Source organism: Dreissena polymorpha, chromosome 8 (assembly GCF_020536995.1).
Source record: "Dreissena polymorpha isolate Duluth1 chromosome 8, UMN_Dpol_1.0, whole genome shotgun sequence".
Taxonomy (NCBI): Eukaryota; Metazoa; Mollusca; class Bivalvia; order Myida; family Dreissenidae; genus Dreissena; species Dreissena polymorpha.
In genome coordinates this window covers 21942126-21967657 of record NC_068362.1, presented here as the reverse complement: position 1 = coordinate 21967657, position 25532 = coordinate 21942126, and the positions used below count along the sequence as shown (strand labels likewise).

Here is a 25532-nt window from a genome sequence, read left to right as displayed (position 1 = left end):
TATTGCCGTGTACAAGCGCCACATGGTAGTGTACTGCCCTGTACAAGGGCCACATGGTATATACTGCCCTGTACAAGAGCCACATGGTAATATACTGCCCTGTACAAGGGCCACATGGTGATATACTGCCCTGTACAAGGGCCACATGGTAATATGCTGCCCTGTACAAGGGCCACATGGTAATATACTGCCCTGTACAAGGGTCACATGGTAATATACTGCCCTGTACAAGGGCCACATGGTAATATACTGCCCTGTACAAGGGCCACATGGTAATATACTGCCCTGTACAAGGGCCACAGTGTAATATACTGCCCTGTACAATGGCCACATGGTAATATACTGCCCTGTACAAGGGCCACATGGTTATATACTGTCTATACTTCCCTGTACAATGGCCACATGGTGATATACTGCCCTGTACAAGGGCCACATGGTAATATACTGCCCTGTACAACAGCCACATGGTAATATACTGCCCTGTACAATGGCCACATGGTAGTATACTGCCATATACCACAGACAAATGGTAATAAACTAACTTTTACAACAGACACTTGTTAATGCACTGCCCAGTGCGGCAGCCACATGGTAGTATACTGCCCTGTACAACAGCCACATGGTAGTATACTGCACTGTACAAGAGCCGCATGGTAGTATACTGCCCTGTACAACAGCCACATGGTAGTATACTGCCCTGTAAAACAGACACATGTTAATACACTGCCATGTACAACAACCGCATGGTTATATACTGCCCTGTACAACAGCAAAATGGTAATATACTGCCCTGTACAACAACCACATGGTATATACTGCCCTGTACAACAGACACATTGTAATATATTGCCTTGTACAAGAGCCAGATGGTAGTATACTGCCCTGTACAACAAACACATGGTAATATACTGCCCAGTACAACAGCCATTAGGCGTTTTCTTTTTTTAATCGTCATTTGATAAAGCAAGTTCTTGTATAACGTTTTATTAGTGAGAACGTGCTCTTAAATTTGATGCTGTAACAAATGTTATTTGTTATACATGTACATTTTTGTAAAGCGCCCTTGAACGCAAAATACTGTATGAAAAGGGCGCTATATATATGTTGAAATATTTTTATAAATGGTTTGGGTTCCTACTATTTCGCGAAAAGTATATAAAGTCATTGATGTCAATTGTCCGCAATACAAGAATGCAGGCTTAACAAACGAATTGCACTCTGGGCTCTATCCAAGGGTAAAGGTAACTGTACAAACTGGTGCTTTTTAGTTAAAACTTGTTATGAAAATTAAGATGTCATTTATCGCAAATGTTCATTCTGTGACTTGATTGAAGATGAGTCTCATGTTCTGTTTCAGTGTTCTGTGTACAGCCATATTACACATGTTCTTACCCAGAAAACCTGTATAGTTAATCCAAACTTTGAAAATATCTCATTGTTAGAGAAGACTTTTTTGGTGTTCTCCGACCCACTTTTGATAAAAATAATTGCCACATCCTGTTTTAAAATTTTAAAATTTCGCTCATTTTATCTATGTAAATAACTAGATAGAGGATTTTTAATAACCTGGTCAACTAGTATTTTATTCACCTGTGTGTAATACTATGTATTGTAATCTTTGAGTAATTGTATTCATCATGGTTGAAGATATGAATAGCTGGTTTTAAGGTTGTATAGTTAACTGTTGCTCTTCATTTCCTACTAAATCGAACTGGAAAACTATGATGTATCAAAAGCTGTCTTGTGCCTTTACACTTTCTTCTTCAACATCAAATTCTTAAATTATCCAGTACTGCCTTTAGTACCATTATAATGTCAAGTAGTCTTATTTAAGCCATTATTCTCTTTTAGTCAGGCATCAATTCATTTCCAATTTTCCAACTCTGTTTGTACAATGATTAGCAATGGTTAGTTGGTTTGATTGTACCGACAATATGTTGCTAATTGTGTTTGTATATTAAAGCCTCTTTATACGGCTTTTGTATAATAGTCATATGCAATATATCAAATTTATTTATCTTAAAATACATTTTAACAGTACATTGTATATGCTGGGACTACAATAATGCACTTGACTTGCTTCTTAGCGCCTTTGAATGTTAATGAAGGAAAGGTGACTCTCCAGGGCTTAGAAAGTATAATTTAACGATAGGGTTTGAAGAGTTACTTCCCTTCAATCTGATATAGAGCAATAGTCTATATTCTTGTAACTGATTGTAAGTTTATTATCACCACTCATCATCTTAACATGATGGTTGAATGTTCTATCTAGTCTGTTAACTGTTTGTGCAATAATGTCACAATTCACAATGTTGGGTAATATACGGCATCAAATTTGTATGATAATGGGTAAGATTGGTGGTGGCAATATAGCTTTTAACATGTATTTTGATTGTCATGTAAAGTACATTGATACACAGAATAAGTCTCTGATAATTCAGTGTATGAATGGCAATATTTTACATATGCAAACTTGTGAAAATGTAAATATTGGATGAGACTATAATAATAATAAACTTAACTTATTTTAATGCAATTTATTTGGCATTTAATGTGTGGATGGATGATGCCGAATCTGGCATATATATATATATATATATATATATATATATATATATATATATATATATATATATATATATATATATATATATATATATATATATATATATATATATATATATATATATATATATATATATATATATATATATATATATGAGATCACCAACAATGCTATATGTCGAGCCCTAGGTATGAGAATTTCATAAACGCGCCTTGTCATTTGTATCCTTAAGAGCCATATCTGCTTAACAATCAAACTGTTCATTTTTCTGAAAAATATCTCATCATTCTTTCATTCTTCGCAATATTGAAAATGAAGATAGTCGGGTCTTACTTACAAACGGACAACTGAACGGACATGACTGAATGCTTAATGTCTCACTATGTCAGATAGATGAGGAGGAATTAAAACTACACTTACCTGTTTTCCATGCTGTTATCCAAATATATAATATTTGTTCAGTGTCTCCATTTATGTGAAACAAGATATACAAACAAGGACTCAATATATTCACGAGATCATATAAACTAGTCGTTTAAAGCAATGATTAAATATACATAAGTTTTGGAATAACGGATTCGCTTCAGTTTAATACGCAAACTGGCAATTAGCCGCGCAGAATACCAAAAAAAGGGATATACAATCAACCTTCCTATTGAAGTATTTATATATGTGAAGTATACCTCGCGACATTCTATTTGCGTATATATTAGAGGTGTATGATAGAAATCTGATCAAACTTTCATGACTTCATGGCTGTATCGGCAGAATAGTTCACGCATAGAATTAACGCGAATTCGTAGTTAAATCCAATGTGTCACGAATGAGCAGTATCTATTTTTATTTGTGTTTTTCTTAAGATAAAAGTGACGCATTTGCGCGCAACTGAGGCGCTTTAAGTATAAAGGATGTAGAAAGTCAGCCATCGAGACCGTAATCTTGAGATCAACGATAATACGAGGACGTTTGAACAGAACTGTTTGTTTCCTTGACGCTTTGTAAGTGGGAGTTGGCCAGTTTTCAATTAGATCAAACTGCTGTCGCAGTATCGATTTAAATTATATTTTAATGGTCGATGACAAACGTTAACATATTCACGGAGAGTCACTGACAGTCGTGCAACTGTCCAGTTTTGCAATGAATTAAGTTATGCCTTTACTAGAAAGTCATTTTATCATTTTATTGTTGAACCACGATATCGCCGTAAACTGATTTACGTATTATACATTTAAATATTGAAGTTAAACTACACTATTAACTCTGGTGCAAATAAGACAGTTACTTGTGTCATGGCTGTTGTAATCCAAATGTATAATATTTGTTAATTTATCCCTTACTGTGAAACAAGATATAAAAATCCAGATTCGATAATCGCACAAACTCATATAAACTAGTCGTTCAAACTCTGATCAAATATACATAAAATTTGCAATGACGTACACGCTTCAGTAGCGTTAATACGCAAACTAGCAATTAGCCGTGCAGAATACCAAAAAAAGAGAGATAAAATCAGTACTGTCAATGAAGTATTTGTGTAAATAAAATATACATCGCGACATTGCTTTATCGTCCATATTAGATGATTATGCTAAACATCTAATAAAAAATTCAATACAGTGTTGGTATAATAGCTACATTTAAAGATGCATAGCGAAATTGAAGTCAAAATCAAAATTCCCATGAATAAGCAATAGCCTTTTTATGTGTGCCTCTCTTAAGATAAAAAGATAAAAGTGACGCGTTTGCGCGCACCTGAGGCAGGTAAAGTATAAAATACTGCAGAAGGATAGCGAATGTGACCGACATAAACGATAATGTGACTCTGTGAGGACGTTTGAACCAAAATATATGTTTTCGCTCTGTGAAAAGGGGGTTTACAACACTTTACGCAAATGCATTTAACCCTCTTCACCGATCGAAATGTTAAACTGCCTACATAGGACCGTCAACCACGAATAACGAAAAAAGAAAAGTTTGAAAATACCGTATTTGTTTACAATTATTAGTTTATATTGATTAAAATATCACGGCCGGTATATAACATTACTTGAAAAAAGCTTATATATTCAGTATATTCGGTAATTAAATTTCGCGATGTGAAATCGAAAGAATATCGCGAAAATATGTGATAGAACGATATACACACTATAAATAACGCAAGCAGATTGATCATTTAATATATAAAATATATATATATTATACAACTCACTACGCATGCACAATTTGCATTCCTGTGTGAACCACGTGACGATGATGATCAATCTACTTGCGTTATATATAGTTAACTAGTAATTACCTGGTACCTGTACCCAGTAAAATGTATTACCGAATATACTGAAAATATGAAAACATAACAACTTTTTCAAGTAATGAAATATACCAGTCGTGATATTTTAATCAATATAAACTAATAGTTGTAAAAAATACGGTATTTTAGAACTTTTCTCTTTTCGTCATTTGTGGTTGACGGTCCCTTTCAAATCAATTTAGGTATCTAATTACCGCTGACATAATTTTTTATATATAATATGAGCTGCGTTCTGAGAAAACTGGGCTTAATGAATCTGCGTAAAGTGTCATCCAAGATTAGCCTGTGCAATCCGCACAGGCTAATCATGGACGATACTTTCTGACTAAACTTGATTTTCGATAAGGAGGGACTTCATTGAAGCCAAAAATGCCATAACAGCGGAAAGTGTCGTCCCTGATTAGCCTGTGCGGACTGCACAGGCTTATCTGGGATGTCACTTTACGCACATGAATTAAGCCCAGTTTTACTCAGAACAAGGCTCATATGGTTTTACTATATTGTGTTTATTCGAACAACACATACTTTCTTTAATGTATATCAACGCATTTTGATTGCATAATTGAACTTTTCATACATGGACCAAATTGGAGAGAGAATTAAAACACTGCTAAAACCATCCAAAAATAAATAAATATAACCCTTTGCTCTGGAAAATTGGCACTTAATACAGTGACGTCCTAGATTAGCATATGCAGTCCGCAAAGGTATATCTCGACAAAAACTTTCCGCATAGACCGGATTTTTGTTTAGAAGAGACTTTTTTTTTTAAACAAAACATACAATAAAAGCAAATAGATACATCACTGATTATTACGTTCGGACTCAAAGGCTAGTCTATGATGACACTTTAAGCACATGCATTAAACCCCGTATTCGCAGTGCGCGGCTTATATTTGACTCGAACAATTATCATACCATTTCAAATGACGGCAGATACTTGTCAAATTTGGCGAGGAAGCAGATTGGGCACATGTTGCAGAATTCGTCGTCTTTGTTTCACTCTACCATTGGAAAACATAAAATAAATCGCATGCGTGTTCATGTTATTTAAACTGATAAAAGTTCTGTTCCGCTAATTGCTTTGCAACTTTCCATGTTCGGAACTAAGCCTGTAGACATCGTAGGTCGTAATATTTGTGTAGACAACTGCATGTAAGCTTCACAAAGTATAACTGTTGAACGACATATTAACAACCAGGTAGTCGGAGCATGTGCCATTCAAAGTCATAACAAGCACGAATGCGCTCGGCGTTGACTTATGCGAATATGATGACGTATAGCATTTCTTTTTATCAACGTTAACTGTGGTGTTATCCAAGAGCACGAATCGTAGAAACTTGACCTGAAAAAAGTTGATATGATCCAAAAATTGATGAAATTATCGCTGAAAATGTTTTATAGACATCAACAAAAGAATCAGATAATATGAAGGTTAAAACGTAAGCGTTACATTGTCATATTATATTATCTTAAATGTAATGTTTTCGAAAGAATTAGACATTTGGCACAAGACGGAGAACACACGTTTTGATTGGCTGAAATGCGGAAGAACTGAACTAAAAGTTATCACTAGAGTTAGTTTATGCAGCACTCAGTGTGTACAAAATACTGAGTTCAGTTCTAATATTGACGGTATCACCCACACATTCGGATGTTTTGGAAGGAAGGAGCCATGTTGTTTACAAACGTATGAACAAAAGACTGCTGACGGCCGGGACACCACTCACGGGGTCGAAATTTTCTTATAAATGAAAAACTTATTTACATTAAAAGAGAACCAAAACCAGTGCAACAAGCTAATTCGTTGAATTGATATCCCCGCCAATATGCTTCTGGACAAAATAGTGTTATATTTTAAACTCAAAAAAGCATTTTTTTTCAAGATAAAAAGGGCCATAATTCCGTTATTAACAAATGGTGTACAATGCCATTTGCCGAACATCATCCTCTTATCCATATATATATACTCATACCACGTTTCAATGAAATCTCCCAAAGCACTCCAAAGATTTGGCTCCGGACACACAGAAATACTTTTTTCAAGATATAAAGGGCCATAATTCCGTTATTTACAGATGATGTACAATGCCATTCGGCGTGCATCATTCTCTTATCCATATATATACGCATACCAAGTTTCAATGAAATCCGCAAAAGCAATTCAAAGATATGGCTCCGTACTGACGGAAAGACGGACGGACAGACGGACAACGCCAAAACAATATCCCTGCGCCTATGGCGGGGGATAACTATTCTTCGTGATTCATTCCAAATATGTTCATTTTATTTAGCTTGTCACTTTCGTTTTTGTTTTTAAAATGTCATATTTTGGTAAATATGTTTTTTCTAGCCCCTGATTAATGACGTCCGAGGCAAAATCTCGCAATATTATATCCTTATCAAACTTAAACAAGAGGGCCTCAAAGTCGCTCACCTGAGATAACAAGATATTATTGGGACAAATCTTCTGACCAAGTTTCATGAAGATCGGAAAATAAATGTGGCCTCTAGAGTGTAAACAAGGTTTTACTATAGCCATATAAGAAAAAATGACCCGCCTCTTGGTAGCCATGCTTTTGAAGCAAACATAATTATTTTCGAATTCATCCAAGATATCATTAAGACCAATCTTCTGACCAAATGTCATGAAAATTGGACAATAAATGTGGCCTCTAGAGTGTTAACAAGGTTTTACTAAAGCCATATATAGCCATATAAGGAAAAATGCCCCGCCCTTGGTGGCCATGTTTTGAAAGCAACCAAAATTATTTTCGACCTCATCCAAGCTATCATTGGGACAAATCTTCTGACCAAGTTTCATAAAGATCGAAAAAAAAATGTGACTTCTAGAGTGTTAACAAAGTTTTACTATAGCCATATAAGGAAAAATGCTTTTTCAACCAACCGGCATCATTTTTGAACTCGTCCAAGATATTATTGTGATGAATCTTCTGACCGAGTTTCATGAAAGTCGGACTATAAATGTGGCCTCTAGAGTGTTAACAAGATTTTACTTTAGCCATATATGGCCATTAAAGGAAAAATGTCCCGCCCATTGGCAGTCATGTTTTTCAAGCAAACGCAACCATTTTCGAACTCGTCCATGATATCAATAAGACAAATCTTCGGACCATATTTCACGAAGATTGAAAATAAATGTGGCCTCTAGAGTGTCAAGAAGGTTTTACTATAGCCATATAAGGAAAAATGCCCCACCCCCAGGCGGCCATGTTTTTTTTACCAAAGAGCATCATTTATGGACTCGTCCAAGATATTATTGGGATGAATCTTCTGACCAAGTTTCATCAAATTGGACAATTAATGAGGCCTCTAGAGTGTTAACAAGATTTTACTATAGCCATATATAGCCATATAAGGAAAAATGTCCCGCCCCGTGGCAGCCATGCTTTTCAAGCAAAGGTTACCATTTTCGAACTCATCCAAGTTATCATTGGGACAAATCTTCTGACCAAGTTTAATGAAGATTGGAAAATAAATGTGGCCTCTAGAGTGTTAACAAGGTTTTACTATAGCCATATAAGGAAAAATGCCCCGCCCCTGGCAGCCATGTTTTTCAATCAACCGGCATCATTTTCGAACTCGTCCAAGATATTATTAAGATGAATCTTCTGACCAAGTTTCATGAAGATTGGACAATAAAGGGGCCTCTAGAGTGCAAACAAGATTTTACTATAGACATATAAGGAAAAATGCCCCGCCTCTTGGCAGCCATGTTTTTCAAGCAAATGTTATCATTTCTTAACTCATCCACAATATCACCGGGAAAAATCTTCTGAGCAAGTTTCATGAAGATCGAAAAATAAATGTGGCCTCCAGAGTGTTAACAATATCCATCTAAGGAAAAATGCCCCGCCCCCTGGCGGCCATATTTTTCAACCAACCAGCATTATTTTCTAACTCGCCCAAGATATTTTTGGGATGAATCTTCTGACCAAGTTTCATGAAGATCAGACAATAAATGTCGCCCCTAGAGTGTTAACAAGATTTAACTATAGCCATATATAGACAGGAAAAATGCCCCGCCCCTTTGCAGCCATGTTTTTAAAGCAAATATACTTTTTTTTTCGAACTCATCCAAGATATTATTGAGACCACCCTTCTGACTAAATTGCATGAAGATTGGACAATAAATGTGGCCTCTACAGAGTTAACAAGGCAAATGTTGACGCCGCACAACGGACGACGGACAAAAGGCGATCACAATAAAAAAACATATGTTTGCCATACAACCTATACAGCTTTGCACAATCAATAATAGTAGAAGAATTATAAAGTGGCTGTAACACTTTTCCGGTTTCACAATAATTTCTCCTCACATTAATGAAATTCACGATGAGTAGCGCATTAAAGTTTATTTCACTAAACAGTCGTGTAATTAAACTCACTATGAATTAATAGTTGAGTTTCTTCTCTGCAATATGACTGTGTAATCATTTCTGTATCTAAATTAAAGATGAAAAATGGCCCCTTTATTCGCCAGTTAATTCCCCCCAAAAATCCAAACAATGGATTGTGGTGTAGTTGTGTCATTGTAACCCGGCAAGTGATACTATTTGGAAATACTTGATATCATCCCGCCACCCCACTGCATGGACATCGAGTTATTTAATCAAAAATGAAAAGCAAAAAATCAGGTTTTAAACCCACTCTTGCCATGATAACGTTTTAAAGACATACCTCTTTCGTTTTTATTTTCAACCGTTGATTGCAGAAAATAACCAGTCAGATTGCTAAATAAACAAATGTCTAGACGTTCAGTACATGTTGAAACCACTACATCAAAAATCACAAGTCGAAATATGGGAACATAATAAAATTGCACCCTAGTATATGCGTAATATAATCGAACGGAGCGCATAAAGGCTTGCCTTATATTCCTTTTACCGACAAGCATGAATCATAAAAGCTCGGGTCGTAAAAGTTCGCAGCGCATTATCTGATCATCATGAAACGATTCGGAAGTACAAACAGTTTGCTTTCAGCAGAATAAACAGTGCGCGCTCGACAGTAGTAACAGTAGGCATATGGCAGTTGTACCATTAAGCACGCTCCAGTTGTTACACTTCGCACTCGGCAGAGGTAACAGTAAGCACGCTCCAGTTGTAACACTTCGTACTCGGCAGAAGTAACAGTAGGCACGCACCAGTTGTTACGCTTCGAACTCGGCAGAAGTAACAGTAAGCACTCACCAGTTGTAACAATTCGCACTCGGCAGAAGTAAAGGCAAGCACGCACCAGTTGTAACACTTCGCACTCGGCAGAAGTAAAAGTAAGCACTCACCAGTTGTAACACTTCGCACTCGGCAGAAGTAACAGTAAGCACTCACCAGTTGTAACACTACGCGCTCGGCAGAAGCAACAGTAAGCAGGCAACAGTTGTTACACTTCGCGCTGGCAGAAATAACAGTAAGCACGCGCCAGTTGTAACACTTCGCGCTCGGCAGAAGTAACAGTAAGCACGCACAAGTTGTAACACTTCGCACACGACAGAAATAACAGTAAGCACGGGCCAGTTGTAACACTTCGCACTCGGCAGAAGTAACAGTAAGCATGCACCAGTTGTAACACTTCGCACTCGGCAGAAGTAACAGTAAGCACGCACCAGTTGTTACACTTTGCACTCGGCAGAAGTAACAATAAGCAAGCCCAGTTGTAACACTGCGCGCTCGGCAGAAGTTAAAGTAAGCACGCACCAGTTGTAACACTTCGCACTCGGCAGAAGTAACAGTAAGCAGTCACCAGTTGTAACACTTCGCACTCGGCAGAAGTAACAGTAAGCAAGCAACAGTTGTAACACTTCGCACTCGGCAGAAGTAACAGTAAGCACGCACCAGTTGTTACACCTCGCACTCGGCAGAAGTAACAGTAGGCACGCACCAGTTGTAACACTTCGCACTTGGCACAAGTAACAGTAAGCACGTACCAGTTGTTACACTTCGCACTCGGCACAAGTAACAGTTGGCACGCACCAGATGTAACACTTCGCACTCGGCAGAAGTAACAGTAAGCACGCAACAGTTGTAACACTACGCGCTCGGCAGAGGCAACAGTAGGCATGCGCAACTTCTAACACTACGCACTCGGCAAAAGTAACAGTAGGCACGCGCCAGTTGTAACACTTCGCACTCGGCAGAATTAACAATAAGCACGCACCAGTTGTTACACTTCGCACTCGGCAAAAGTAACAGTAGGCACGCACCAGTTGTTACACTTCGCACTCGGCGGAATTAACAATAAGCACGCACCAGTTGTAACACTTCGCACTCGGCAGAAGTAACAGTCGGCACGCACAAATTGTAACACTTCGCACTCTGCAGACGTAACAATAAGCACGCACAAGTTGTAACACTTCGCGCTCGATAGAAATAACAGTAAGCACGCGCCAGAGGTAACATTTCGCACTCGGCAGAAGTAACAGTAAGCACGCACAAGTTGTAACACTTCGCGCTCGACAGAAATAACAGTAAGCACGCACCAGTTGTAACATATCGCACTCGGCAGAAGTAACAGTTAGCACGCACCAGTTGTAACACTTCGCACTCGGCAGAAGTAACAGTTAGCACGCACAAGTTGTAACACTTCGCGCTCGACAGAAATAACAGTAAGCACGCACCAGTTGTAACACATCGCACTCGGCAGAGGTAACATTTAGCACTCACCAGTTGTAATACTTCGCACTCGGCAGAAGTAACAGTTAGCACGCACCAGTTGTTACACTTTGCACTCGGCAGAAGTAACAATAAGCAATCACCAGTTGTAACAATTCGCGCTCGGCAGAAATAATAGTAAGCACGCACCAGTTGTAACACTTCGCATTCGGCAGAAGTAACAGTAGGCACGCACCAGTTGTAACACTTCGCACTCGGCAGAAGTAACAGTAAGCACGCACCAGTTGTAACACTTCGCGCTCGGCAGAAATAACAGTAAGCACGCGCCAGTTGTAACACTTCGCACTCGGCAGAAGAAACAGTAAGCACGCACCAGTTGTTACACTTCGCACTCGGCAGGAGTAACAGTAAGCACGCACCAGTTGTTACACTTCGGACTCGGCAGAAATAACAGTAAGCACGCGCTAGTTGTTACACTTCGCACTCGGCAGAAGAAACAGTAAGCACGCACCAGTTGTTACACTTCGCACTTGGCAGAAGTAACAGTAGGCACGCACCAGTTGTAACACTTCGGACTCGGCAGAAATAACAGTAAGCACGCGCCAGTTGTTACACTTCGCACTTGGCAGAAGTAACAGTAAGCACGCATCAGTTGTAACACGTCTCATTCGGCAGAAGTAACAGTAAGCACTCACCAGTTTTAACATTTAGCACTCGCCAGAAGAAACAGTAAGCACGCACCAGCTGTAATACTTCGCACTCGGCACGAGCAACTGCAAGCACGCGCCAGTTGTAACACTTCGCACTCGGCAGAAGTAACAGTAAGCACTCACCAGTTGAAACATTTCGCACTCAGCAGAAGCAACGGCAAGAACGCGCTAGTTGTAACACTTCGCACTCGGCAGAAGTAACAGTAAGCACGCAGGAGTTGTAACACTTCGCACTCGGCAGAAGTAGCGGTAAGCACGCGCCAGTTGTAACACTTCGCACTCAGAAGACGTAACAATAGCACGCACCAGTTGTAACACTACGGGCTAAGCAGTAGTAACATTAAGCACGCGCCAGTTTTACACAACGCACTTGGCAGAAGTAACAGTAGGCACGCACAAATTGTAACACTTCGCACTCTGCAGACGTAACAATAAGCACGCACAAGTTGTAACACTTCGCGCTCGATAGAAATAACAGTAAGCACGCGCCAGATGTAACATTTCGCACTCGGCAGAAGTAACAGTAAGCACGCACAAGTTGTAACACTCCGCGCTCGACAGAAATAACAGTAAGCACGCACCAGTTGTAACACATCGCACTCGGCAGAAGTAACAGTTAGCACGCACCAGTTGTAACACTTCGCACTCGGCAGAAGTAACAGTAAGCACGCACAAGTTGTAACACTTCGCGCTCGACAGAAATAACAGTAAGCACGCACCAGTTGTAACATTTCGCACTCGGCAGAGGTAACAGTTAGCACGCACCAGTTGTAATACTTCGCACTCGGCAGAAGTAACAGTAAGCACGCACCAGTTGTTACACTTTGCACTCGGCAGAAGTAACAATAAGCAATCACCAGTTGTAACACTTCGCGCTCGGCAGAAATAATAGTAAGCACGCACCAGTTGTAACACTTCGCACTCGGCAGAAGTAACAGTAGGCACGCACCAGTTGTAACACTTCGCCCTCGGCAGAAGTAACAGTAAGCACGCACCAGTTGTAACACTTCGCGCTCGGCAGAAATAACAGTAAACACGCGCCAGTTGTAACACTTCGCACTCGGCAGAAGAAACAGTAAGCACGCACCAGTTGTTACACTTCGCACTCGGCAGGAGTAACAGTAAGCACGCACCAGTTGTAACACTTCGGACTCGGCAGAAATAACAGTAAGCACGCGCCAGTTGTTACACTTCGCACTCGGCAGAAGAAACAGTAAGCACGCACCAGTTGTTACACTTCGCACTCGGCAGAAATAACAGTAAGCACGCGCCAGTTGTTACACTTCGCACTTGGCAGAAGTAACAGTAAGCACGCATCAGTTGTAACACGTCTCATTCGGCAGAATTAACAGTAAGCACTCACCAGTTTTAACATTTAGCACTCGCCAGAAGAAACAGTAAGCACGCACCAGCTGTAATACTTCGCACTCGGCACGAGCAACTGCAAGCACGCGCAAGTTGTAACACTTCGCACTCGGCAGAAGTAACAGTAAGCACTCACCAGTTGAAACATTTCGCACTCAGCAGAAGCAACGGCAAGCACGCGCTAGTTGTAACACTTCGCACTCGGCAGAAGTAACAGTAAGCACTCACCAGTTGTAACACTTCGCACTCAGAAGACGAAACAATAGCACGCACCAGTTGTAAAACTACGGGCTAAGCAGTAGTAACATTAAGCACGCGCCAGTTTTACACAACGCACTTGGCAGAAGTAACAGTAGGCACGCACCAGTTGTAACACTTCGCAATAGTAACATTATACATTCGGCATGCGTCACCGTATGCAGTTATAACATTTATTAAACATCAGAAGTAGCAGTATGCATTCGGCAGAAGTAACATTATCGCTCGGTATTAGTAACGGTACGCCTTCGGAAGTAGTAACAGTAGGCAATCATCATAAGTAATAGTATGCACTCAACAGTAGTAACAGTACACACTTGGCAGTAAATAGGTAATACTACATGTAGTATACTCGCAAGTACTAAAAGTTTACAATTGGCAGAAATTAAAGTTCGTACTAAACAGTAGTAACAGTATGCATTCGGCACTTAGTCACCGTAGTGTAATGAATATTGTGTCCGTCTAGAGACCGGAAGGGCACGGATTCGATTCCCACTGTGGGCGCGTTCTTTAGATCTCCCCAAAAGACACCAAGTACTGGTTCTTAGCCCAGGCGAGCGTTTCAAATAAGAAGTATTTTAAATGCAATCGATCGAAGATAAATTAGTTTAATATAAAACTAAATGGTCACGCGTGCCGAGTGCACACTCGTACCATTACCATTTCATAATGTTACTAATTGAACTTTGAACCAAGTGTTACAACCTTCATGATCTTTTAGGATTTCTCCTATGTTTTTGTTATTTAATACAAATTGACGCATTTTTATTACATAATTTGACTTTTTATACATGGTTTTCAGACATAAATGTACAAAGAAATATAAACACGATAAAACCATCCAAAAACAAAATATGAGCCCCCTTCTGGGAGTAAGGAGCTTAATGCATGTGCGTAGTGTCGGTCCAGATTAGCCTGTGCAGTCCGTTACTCGGGGACGACACTTTCCGCCTAGAAGGGATTATCTAGAGAAGAGACTTCCTTTAAACAAAAAAGTACAATAGCACCGGAGAGCTTCGTCACTGATATGCCTATGCTGAATGCACAGGCTAATCTAGATAGAACATCACGCACATGCATTAAGCCCCGTTTTCCCACAGCGAGCCATATATTTTTATCCATAATTATCATCACGTGGATTAAAATGTTTCTGTATTAATCGTAAATGTTTCACTCCACTAACAGAAACGTTAAATTCAATCACTTTCGTATTAATGCTTTTAAACTGATGATATTTCTGTTTTCGCTAATTGGTTTAAATATTTCCAAGTTCAACAGGAAGCATGTAGACATCCTAGGTCGTAGACAGCTGCATGTTTTGTTCATAAAAATATCTGTTAAAAGATATATTAACTACCAGGGAATATGAACATATGACCTTATCAATGGCCTAATGATACTAATAATAATGACATATGACATTAAACAATCACAAGAACGAATGTGCTAGGTATTAACCTAGACAAGCATGCTGACGTAAATCTTTTTGTTTTTATCAACGTTAATCGTAGAATCGTGACCTGAAAATTAAATGAGGTGACCCCAACAATGAAATTATTGCAGAAAATATTTTATAGATACAAACAACAGATAATGTTATGGTCAACATGTTAATTTGACTGAATCTTAAATGACATCTTCTGACCATGCATGGCCATGAATGTTTACTTTTATTTTCAAGAAGCATAATGCCTCTAATAAGTTGTATTCAGCCACAAGTTCTTGTCGGCCACTTAAGGGTTATATGTTGCCTTCCTTTTACTAAATGCAAAATAATTCTACACTTTGAGACATTCATAAAATATTTTATGTCTGTACAACACCGACAGGCTAATAAATTTATATATCCAGTACTTCCAAACTAACAGGACCATTCTAGGCGGGCAACCTAGCAACCTTGATTTGTTCATATCTTCCTATCAATCTGTTATATGTGTTATGAATCATTTGTTCGGAGAACATTTAATGTTTGTTTATAACTTTTAAATAATTCAATGTTCAAAGTGATATTGTTATTGACCAATAAACCAACATACTGATTAAAAGGGAATATTATATTAATTATTTGCATTTTATCTTACATTAGAAATATTTGCCTTTATGTTTTTCAGACTATAGAGAAATCTATAAACAATTAATAATTGACTACGTTTATAAAAAAATATTATGAAATGGAAGTTTAAAGATAAAAATAAATAAAGTTTTATCAGATATTCGTAATAATTTCCGATATAATTGAGTGTCTGAGCAATGTGGATAAATGAATATATCGGATAAAACGAACACTTGTCTACACTTTAATTATGATTTATTTTTCAATATTTGATGCACGTAAGTTTAGCCTTAATGCGTTTTTATAAGCATTTATAGACAGTGTCACATTCCAAAATCAAGGAATTATTACTTGTCATTCATTTGTGTAATGGTATACAATAATTTTGTGGTAGAATATTTGAGAAAAACATTAGAAACGAAACTTGTCAGTGATGAAATTTTCCATATGGTTATGGAAATTACCGATCGTTGGTTTCCGAAAAACAATACGTCACGGTTTCCAAAAATATGATGGTTTTGCCCAAAGATTTTTGTGTTAATGAACATTACTGGTTTATATTTTAATAATTTCGATTCTCATTTGATTAATAGGTAATTTTAAGGCTGATAAACTTGAAATATGCAAACTATTCTTTCGTTTTGCATATGTCTGTCGATACATCTTTGCAATCGTTTATTTCCGAAACCACTCGTTAAATTGTAGCAGACACAATTTTAAATATTGTTTTTATGTTTTACACTAATATTCTACCTCTTTCTTGCTAAAAACTAATGCATGAATGATTTAAAAGTAATATTGCATCGTTTTCAGCCAGGAACACTGTCTATGACCGCGAAAAAAAACATAACAAGCTTTTTGATTTGCGATATTTACTTTATAAATAGCTTGCATGCGGCATGGCATTGCATGTTCCGCAAGATAAATATCTCGACTTTATTTATTGGATGATTTCGGACTGTTTCATCCAATCAGAAAAAAGCTTTAAAACGTAATTCAGACCCATGTTTAGCGAGATAATTAAGTAACACTTTTTATACACTGCCAAATTGTAACATAACAAATTGCCTCCCTTGTTGGTTCTTGCTACTGTATTATTATGCCCCCCTTCGAAGAAGAGAGGGTATATTGTTTTGCACATGTCGGTCCGTATGTCCTTCCACCAGATGGTTTTCCGGATGATAACTCAAGAATGCTTATGCGTAGGATCATGAAACTTCATAGGTACATTGATCATGACTCGCAGATGACCCATATTGATTTTGAGGTCACTAGGTCAAAGATCAAGGTCACGGTGACCCGATATAGTAAAATGGTTTCCTGATGATAACTCAAGAACGCTTATGCCTAGGATCATGAAACTTTATAGATTGATTGATCATGACTCGCAGATGATTCCTATTGAATTTCAGGTCACTAGGTCAAAGGCCAAGGTCACTGTGACCCGAAATAGTAAAATGGTTTCCGGATGATAACTCAAGAACGCTTATGCCTAGGATCATGAAACTTCATAGGTTCATTGATCATGACTCCCAGATGAACCCTATTGAATTTCAGGTTACTAGGTCAGAGGTCACAGCGACCCGAAATAGTAAAATGGGTTCCGGATGATAACTCAAGAACGCTTATGCCTAGGATTATGAAACTTCATAGATACATTGATCATGACTCGCAGATGACCCCTTTTGAGGTCACTAGGTCAAAGGTCAAGGTCACGGTGACCCAAAATAGTTAAATTCTTTCCTGATGATAACTCAAGAACGCTTATGCCTAGGATCATGACACTTCATAGATACATTGATCATGGCTTGCAGATGATCCCTATTGAATTTCAGGTCACTAGGTCAAAGGTCAAGGTCACGGTGACCCAAAATTGTAAAACGGTTTCTAGATGATAACTCAAGAACGCTTATGCCTACGATCATGAAACTTAATAGATTCATTGATCATGACTCACAGATGAACCCTATTGATTTTTAAGTCACTAGGTCAGAGGTCAAGTTCACGGTGACCCGAAATAGTAAAATGGTTTCTGGATGATAACTCAAAAATGCTTATGCCTAGGATCATGAAACTTAATATATACATTGATCATGACTCGCAGATGACCCCTTTTGAGGTCACTAGGTCAAAGGTCAAGGTCACGGTGATCCGAAATAGTTAAATGGTTTCAGGATGATAACTCAATAACGCTTATGCCTAGGATCATGAAATTCATAGATACATTGAGCATGACTCGCAGATGATCCCTATGGAATTTCAGGTCACTAGGTCAAAGGTCAAGGTCACGGTGACACGAAATAATAAAATGGTATCCGGATGATAACTCAACAACGTTTATGCTTAGGATCATGAAACTTCATAGGTACATTGATCATGACTTGCAGATGACCCCTAATGATTTTCAGGTCACTAGGTCAAAGGTCAAGGTCCAATTGACTCAACTTTGAAAGAAGGTTTCCGGGTGAAAATCAATAATGCTTACGCCTATGATCATGAAACTTCTTAGGTACATCATGATACGTAGATGACCCCTATTGACTTTCAGGTCACTAGGTCAAAGGTCAAGGTCACGGTGACTCGACACAGTAAAATGGTTTCCGGATGATAACACAAGAGAGCTTACGCCTTGGATCATGAAATTTCATAGGTACATTGATCATGACTCGCAGATGACCCCTATTGATTTTCAGGTCACTAGAGCAGAGGTCAAGGTCTCAGTGCCAAAAATACGTATTCACACAATGGCTGCCACTACAAGTGACAGTTCATATGGGGGGCATGCATGTTTTACAAACAACCCTTGTTTCAAAAATGTTTTCATGTAGTATACTTATATTGATATTTACAAAATTGATGCATATGAATGATAGACTTTACTGAAATCATTTTAATGATACTGAAATAATGACAATGAATTAATACTGATAATAATGTAATATATTTTGCTTGATTCAATCATGTACATCTATATCAAATGAGATCATACTGTAATTTCAGTGATGAATTTCAGTGAATTAAATTAAATCCAAAATATAAGTAACTCCTTTATCTCTCCCGCAGCGCGTACACCTAAACATCCTGCTGTGTACCTATCCAGATCCAGATATAAAGATATGATACATAATTATGTATCATATTGTTCAGAGATGATGATTTTACCTCTGTTGTATCAATGTATTATTTTACTTATTTAAACAGTGTGTTAAAAGATATATAAACATAGCTCCAGGGTCTTAGCTTCAGGCAATGAATATTTCATATCCTGATCTCTTTTTCTAATGGATATTTTAACTAGTTCCTACATTCAATACAGTCAAATATATGTTTAGTAGTATCTGTAAACATTAGTAGATTAAATTTGTACATCAAATATAATTTTTTTAATTGTTAGCTCATCTATTAAAAAAAAAATGAGCTATTGTCATCACCTTGGCGTCGGCGTCGGTGTCGGCGTCCGGTTAAGTTTTGCGTTTAGGCACACTTTTATCATAAAGTATTAATGCTATTGCATTCAAACTTGGTACACTTACTTACTATCATGGGAGGACTGGGCAGGCAAAGTTAGATAATTCTGGCTTGCATTTTTACAGAATTATGTGCCCTTTTTATACTTAGAAAATTGAAAATTTTGGTTAAGTTTTGTGATTAGGTCCATTTTATTCCTTAAGTATCAAAGCCATTGCTTTCATACTTGCAACACTTACTTACTATCATAAGGGGACTGTGCAGGCAAAGTTATGTAACTCTGACTGGCATTTTGACAGAATTATGTGCCCTTTTTATACTTAGAAAATTGAAATTTTGGTTAAGTTTTGTGCTTAGGTCCTCTTTTTTCCTAAAGTATCAAAGCCATTGCTTTCATACTTGCAACACGTACTAACTATCGTAAGGGGACTGTTCAGGCAAAGTTATGTAACTCTAACTGGCATTTTGACGGAATTATGTGCCCTTTTTATACTTAGAACAAAGACAATATGGTAAATTTTTGTGTTTAGGTCCACTTTTTTCCTAAAGTATCAAATCCATTGCTTTTATACTTGCAACACTTTCTAACAATCGTAAGGGGACTGTGCAGGCAAAGTTATGTAACAAAGAATGGCATTTTAAAAGAATTACGTGCCCTTTTTATACTTAGAAAATTGAAAATTTGGTAATGTTTTGAGTTTAGGTCCACTTTGTCCTAAAGTATCAAAGCAATTGCTTCCATACTTGCAACACTAACTAACTATCGTAAGGGGACTGTGCAGGCAAAGTAATGTAACTCTGACTGGCATTTTGACGGAATAATGGGCCCTTTATACTTGAAAATTTGGTTAAGTTTTGTGTTTTGGTCCACTTTACCCCTAAAGTATCATAGATATTGTTTTCATGCATGGAACACTCGCAAACTATCATAAGGGGACAGTAAAGGACACGTTGCATAACTCTGGTTGTCATTTTTTCCGAATTATGGCCCTTTTTTGACTAAGTAACTTTGAATATATGGTTACATTTTGTGTTTATATCCACTTTACTTCTAAAGTATCAAGGCTTTTGCTTTAAAACTTGAAATACGTTCATGCTATCATGAGGGTACTGTACCTGGCAGGTTGAATTTTACCTTGACCTTTGAATGACCTTGACTCAAGGTCAAATTATTTAAATTTTGCTTAAATTGCCATAACTTCTTTATATAGATACGTTTGATTGATTTTTTGACAAAACAACTCTTACCTGACATACCACAATTGACTCCGTCCAAACCATCCCCCACGCCCCCCCCCTCCCCCGAATCCCCTCTCAATGTCCCCATTTTTTTTTTTTAATTAAAGATCATCTAATAAATGACCACCACACCCTCACACTATACTCCCACCTCAACCAAAAAAAAATAATTGTTATGCCCCCGGTAGGGTGGCATATAGCAGTTGAACTGTCCGTCAGTGTCAGTCAGTCCGTCCGTTCGAAAAAAACTTTAACATTTGCCATAACTTTTTTACTTTTTAAGATAGAAACTTAATATTTGGCATGCATGTGTATCTCATGGAGCTGCACATTTTATGCGGTGAAAGGTCAAGGTCATCCTTAAAGGTCAAATGTTAAATTTGTGGTGTCTGTCCGTCCGAAAACTTTAACATTGGCCATAACTTTTTTCAATATTGACGATAGCAATTTGATATTTGGCAAGAGGTATCTCATGGAGCTCAACATTTTGAGTGGTGAAAGGTGAAGGTGAAGGTCATCCTTGAAGGTCTAATGTCAAATATATGGCGTCTGTCTGTCCGAAAACTTTAACATTGCCCATAACTTTTTTTAATATTGAAGATAGCAACTCGATATTTGGCATGCATGTGTATCTCATGAAGCTGCACATTTTGAGTGGTGGAAGTTCAAGGTCAAGGTCATCCTTCAAGGTAAAAAAAAATTCAAAGCGGCGTTTTCATGAAGCTGCACATTTTGAGTGGTGGAAGTTCAAGGTCATCCTTCAAGGTCAAGGTCATCCTTCAAGGTCAAAGGTAAAAAAGAACAAATAAAAAATTTCAACGCGGCATTATCATGACGCTGCACATTTTGAGTTGTGGAAGTTCAATGTCAAATTCATTCTTCAAGGGAAAGGTTATCCTTCAAGGTCAAAGGTAAAAAAAAATCAAAGCGGCGTTATCATGAAGCTGCACATTTTGAGTGGTGTAGGTTCAAGGTCAAGGTCATCCTTCAAGGTCATCCTTCAAGGTCAAAGGTCAAACAAAATTAAAAAAAATCAAAGTGGTGTTATCATGAAGCTGCACATTTTGAGTGGTGGAAGTTCAAGGCAAAGGTCATCCTTCAAGGTAAAAAAAGTAAATATTTCAAAGCGGCGTTCTCATGAAGCTGCATATTTTGAGTGGTGGAAGTTCAAGGTCAAGGTCATCTATCAAGATCAAGGTCATCCTTCAAGGTCAAAGGTCAAAATAAATAATTTCAAAGCGGCGTTATCATGAAGCTGCACATTTTGAGTGGTGGAAGTTCAAGGCCAAGGTCATCCTTCAAGGTCAAGGTCATCCTTCAAGGTCAAAGGTAAAACAAATAATAGTTCAAAGCAATTTTCTCATAAAGCTGTACATTTTGAGTGATGGAAGTTCAAGGTCAAGGTCATCCTTCAAGGTCAAAGGTAAAAAAAGTGGCGCAATAGGGGGCATTGTGTTTCTGACAAACACATCTCTTGTTTTTTTCAAACATGGTTAAAAAACACGAAATATTTATTTTTATTATTTTATTTTTGAAATACCGTCCAACCATCCCACCCAAGAATCCCCCCCCAAAATTTTTTTTTTTTTTTTTATAATTTTTGTTTTCATTTTTTTGCATTTTTTGAAGATAATGTTATAAATGACCACACCCCCACACTATACACCCCTCTCCACTCAACCCCTCCCTCCTTTGTGATTGAAATTGGGATAGGTCCCTACACCTTTAAAAAGAAAAATAGATGAGCGGTCTGCACCCGCAAGGCGGTGCTCTTGTTTTATAAAGATATAGTTCAAATGTTCATACTAGATTAATTTAGAACCTTAGTCAGGTCACTGAGATCTAGAGTCCGTGGTCATGTGGTAATTAAACATTTTTAAATATAACCACTTTTATATGGAGTCCTGACCAGATCTCAAATGCATATCCCTTTTCTCTGTCACCCTGGTCATCTCCTATCAAAATGGCAAATTATATGCAGAACCGTTTTTAAACATAATGGTTGAATGAAAAAATTGACATTCTTTTCAAATGGAAATTTCACTTTGACAGTCATGGAGAAAGAGCCTGCACAACACAGATCAAAAATGCTTTTTATTTGCGGATAATCCCATATCTTGAAACTCTATGTGCATAAATATCTCAAGTCTTCATGAAATCAGGACAACAAAAATGTTTTTTAAGTCCTTATTGACCTGGCTATAGCATATATATCAGATTTTTATAAGCTCACTTAGTCTATTTATGTCATATGCTTTGTGTATTGTAAACATACACACAATATTGCAGGTACATGATAGCAATAAATAATAACAAAGCCATCCATACTATAAAGGTCAATGGCAAAACATGTGAGATAAATTTGAACGCATTGAGTGTAATCACACAACGTGCTCATGGTGAGCTTTTGTGATCGCTTTATGGCCGTCGTGAGCCGTCAACATTTGCCTTGTTAACTCTGTGGATGCCAACTTTATATTCCAATCTTCATAAAATTTGGCCAGAATATAAGTCTCAATGATATCTGGCATCATTTCGAAAATGATTACAATTGGTTGAAAAACATGGCTGCCAGGGGCTGGGGCATTTTTCCTTATATTGCTATAGTAAAACTTGTTAACACTCGAGAGGTCACATTTATTTTTCCGATCTTCATGAATCTTGGTCACAATATTTGTCCCAATAATATCTTGTTATCTCAGGTGAACGACTTTGGGCCTTTCAGACCCTCTTGTTTGTTCATCTTACCATTTGAAGAAAAGATAACATTGCACAGATGTCTTACTTTTAGAATGTGTTATGCTGCATTTCTTATGTGGCTTGTTCGGGGTAAATTGTTAAGCACATTTCGGTCAGTCCGTCAGTTAGTCCGTCCCCAAAAATGGTTTCCGGATGATTACTCAAGAACCAATAGGCCTTGGATCATGAAACTTCATAGGTACATTGATCATGACTGGCAGATGAACCCTATTGATTTTCAGGTCACTAGATAAAAGGGTAAGGTCACAGTGACTAAAATGCTTAGGCCTAGGATCATGAAACTACATAGGTACATTGATCATTATTGGCATATGACCCCTATTGATGTTCAGGTCATAAGGTCACAGTGAGTCAAAACAATTAAATGATTTCCGGATAACTCAAGAATGCTTAGGATCATGAAACTTCATAGATAAATTGATCATGCCTTGCAGATTACCCCTATTGATGTTTAGGTCACTAGGTCAAAGGTCAAGGTCAAAGTGACTCAAAACAGTAAAATAGTATCCGGATGATAACTCAAAAATGCTTACGCCTAGGACCATTAAACTTCATAGGTACATCGATCATGACTGGTATATAACCCTTATTGATTTTCAGGTCACTTGGTCAAAGGTCAAGGGTCAGTGACTCATAACAGTAAAAAGGTTTCCTGATGATAACTCAAGAATAGTAAGGCCAAGGATCATGAAACTTCATAAGTAAATTGATCATGACTGGCAGATGATCCCTATTGATTTTCAGTTCACTAGGTCAAGGTCACAGTGACAAAAAAATGTATTCACACAATGGCTACCACTACAACTGACAGCCCATATGGGGGGCATGCATGTTTTACAAACAGCCCTTGTTTGTCTTATGTTGGTAAATATTCATCTCGGTCAATTCTGGGTTATGTTTGAAAGTAGGTCATATGTGGTCCAAACAAGGTCAACACACCAAATTACAGAAAAGGTTAGTGAACACTCCAGAGGTCACATTTACTTCCAGATCTTCATGAAAATTAGACAGAATGTTATCTCGATGAAATAAAGTTTCAGTTTGAAAGATGGTAGTTTGTCAAAAACTAGGTAATTAGGTCAAAATATAGAAAACTTCCTTTACCTTTCTACAGGTCACATTATCTTCCTGATTTTCATGAAAATTGCTTACAATGTCCATCTTAATCAAATCAAAAGCTGAATTTGCAAGTTGGTCATGTGCAGGCTAAAGCAAGGTTACAACTTAGTCAAATCATACACAAGTTTTTGACACTATGGAAGGAGTTTTGGGTGAGCGATACAGGGAAATCTTGTTTTAGAACAGCCTGTAGTAAAAAAGGGAAGGTATTGTATTTGTTTCAAAAGTAACATTTTATTGTTATTGGAAGTAACTGAGCAACTATATGATGCCATAGTTTTGGTTATTTTGCTCACTTGTTATGATGTGACAAGGTGAGCTTTTGTTATCACTCTTTGTCTGTTGTATTTTATCCAAACTTTATTGTGAACACATAAGATATCATTTTACAATGTTTAAATTTGGGTGTCACCTCTTTGCCAGATTCTTATGAAACTAATCACCTCTATGTCATTTTGGGTTTCATATTCTATCAAAAATTAGGGCACTAGGTCAAATATAAGAAAACGTCTGTTAAGACTTTAGTGGTCACATTCTCTCTCTGATCCACTTGTAAATTTTTTAGAACATTATTTTAAATGATTTCAAAGTCAAGCTTGAAAGTAGCATATTCAACATTTAGGTCACGAGGTCTAGTCTCAGTGATTAACAGGTCACGTTCCAAAGTGGGTCATGTGCTTCCAAGCATTTGATCAATAACTAAAATCATTAAAATCTATGTTAACACCATAGGTGCTCGATGTCAATGACAATGTTTTTTTAATTTATTGATTTATTTTTTAGTTACCCGTTGTTTGCTATAATGCATACAAATACTAAATTAATAAAAATCTTCCAATAAAACGTCTTCTTAAAAAAAAAAAGATAGTTCGACTATGTATGTATAGATATTGACAAGGTAAATCACTCGCCATTTTCTAAAGCAACGGAAGTGCGTCATTATGCATAATTAAATCGCTGTCACCCCGCTCGCTTATTAAAATGCTCGCGCAGGCCGGGAACCTCGCTCTTTATACACAATAACAGCCACTTAACACTATGGGCGCCAGATTTG

The 25532-nt window shown here is 37.7% G+C and overlaps 1 protein-coding gene across 2 annotated transcripts in view; it reads right to left on the bottom strand.

Annotated features, from left to right (window-relative positions):
• LOC127840825 (polypeptide N-acetylgalactosaminyltransferase 13-like) overlaps positions 1-9409 on the bottom strand; it is a 71602-nt gene extending 62193 nt beyond the window's left edge. The window contains exons 1-2 of one of the 2 annotated variants that reach the window (XM_052369242.1): positions 9284-9409; positions 5793-6219 (exon numbers count right to left, since the gene is read on the bottom strand). The gene's annotated coding sequence lies outside the window, so the exon portion shown is untranslated. Of the gene's footprint in view, positions 1-2986; positions 3153-5792; positions 6220-9283 lie in introns of those variants that run through there. The other variant, XM_052369241.1, reaches the window with a different exon arrangement.
• Between the last annotated feature and the right edge of the window lie 16123 nt (positions 9410-25532).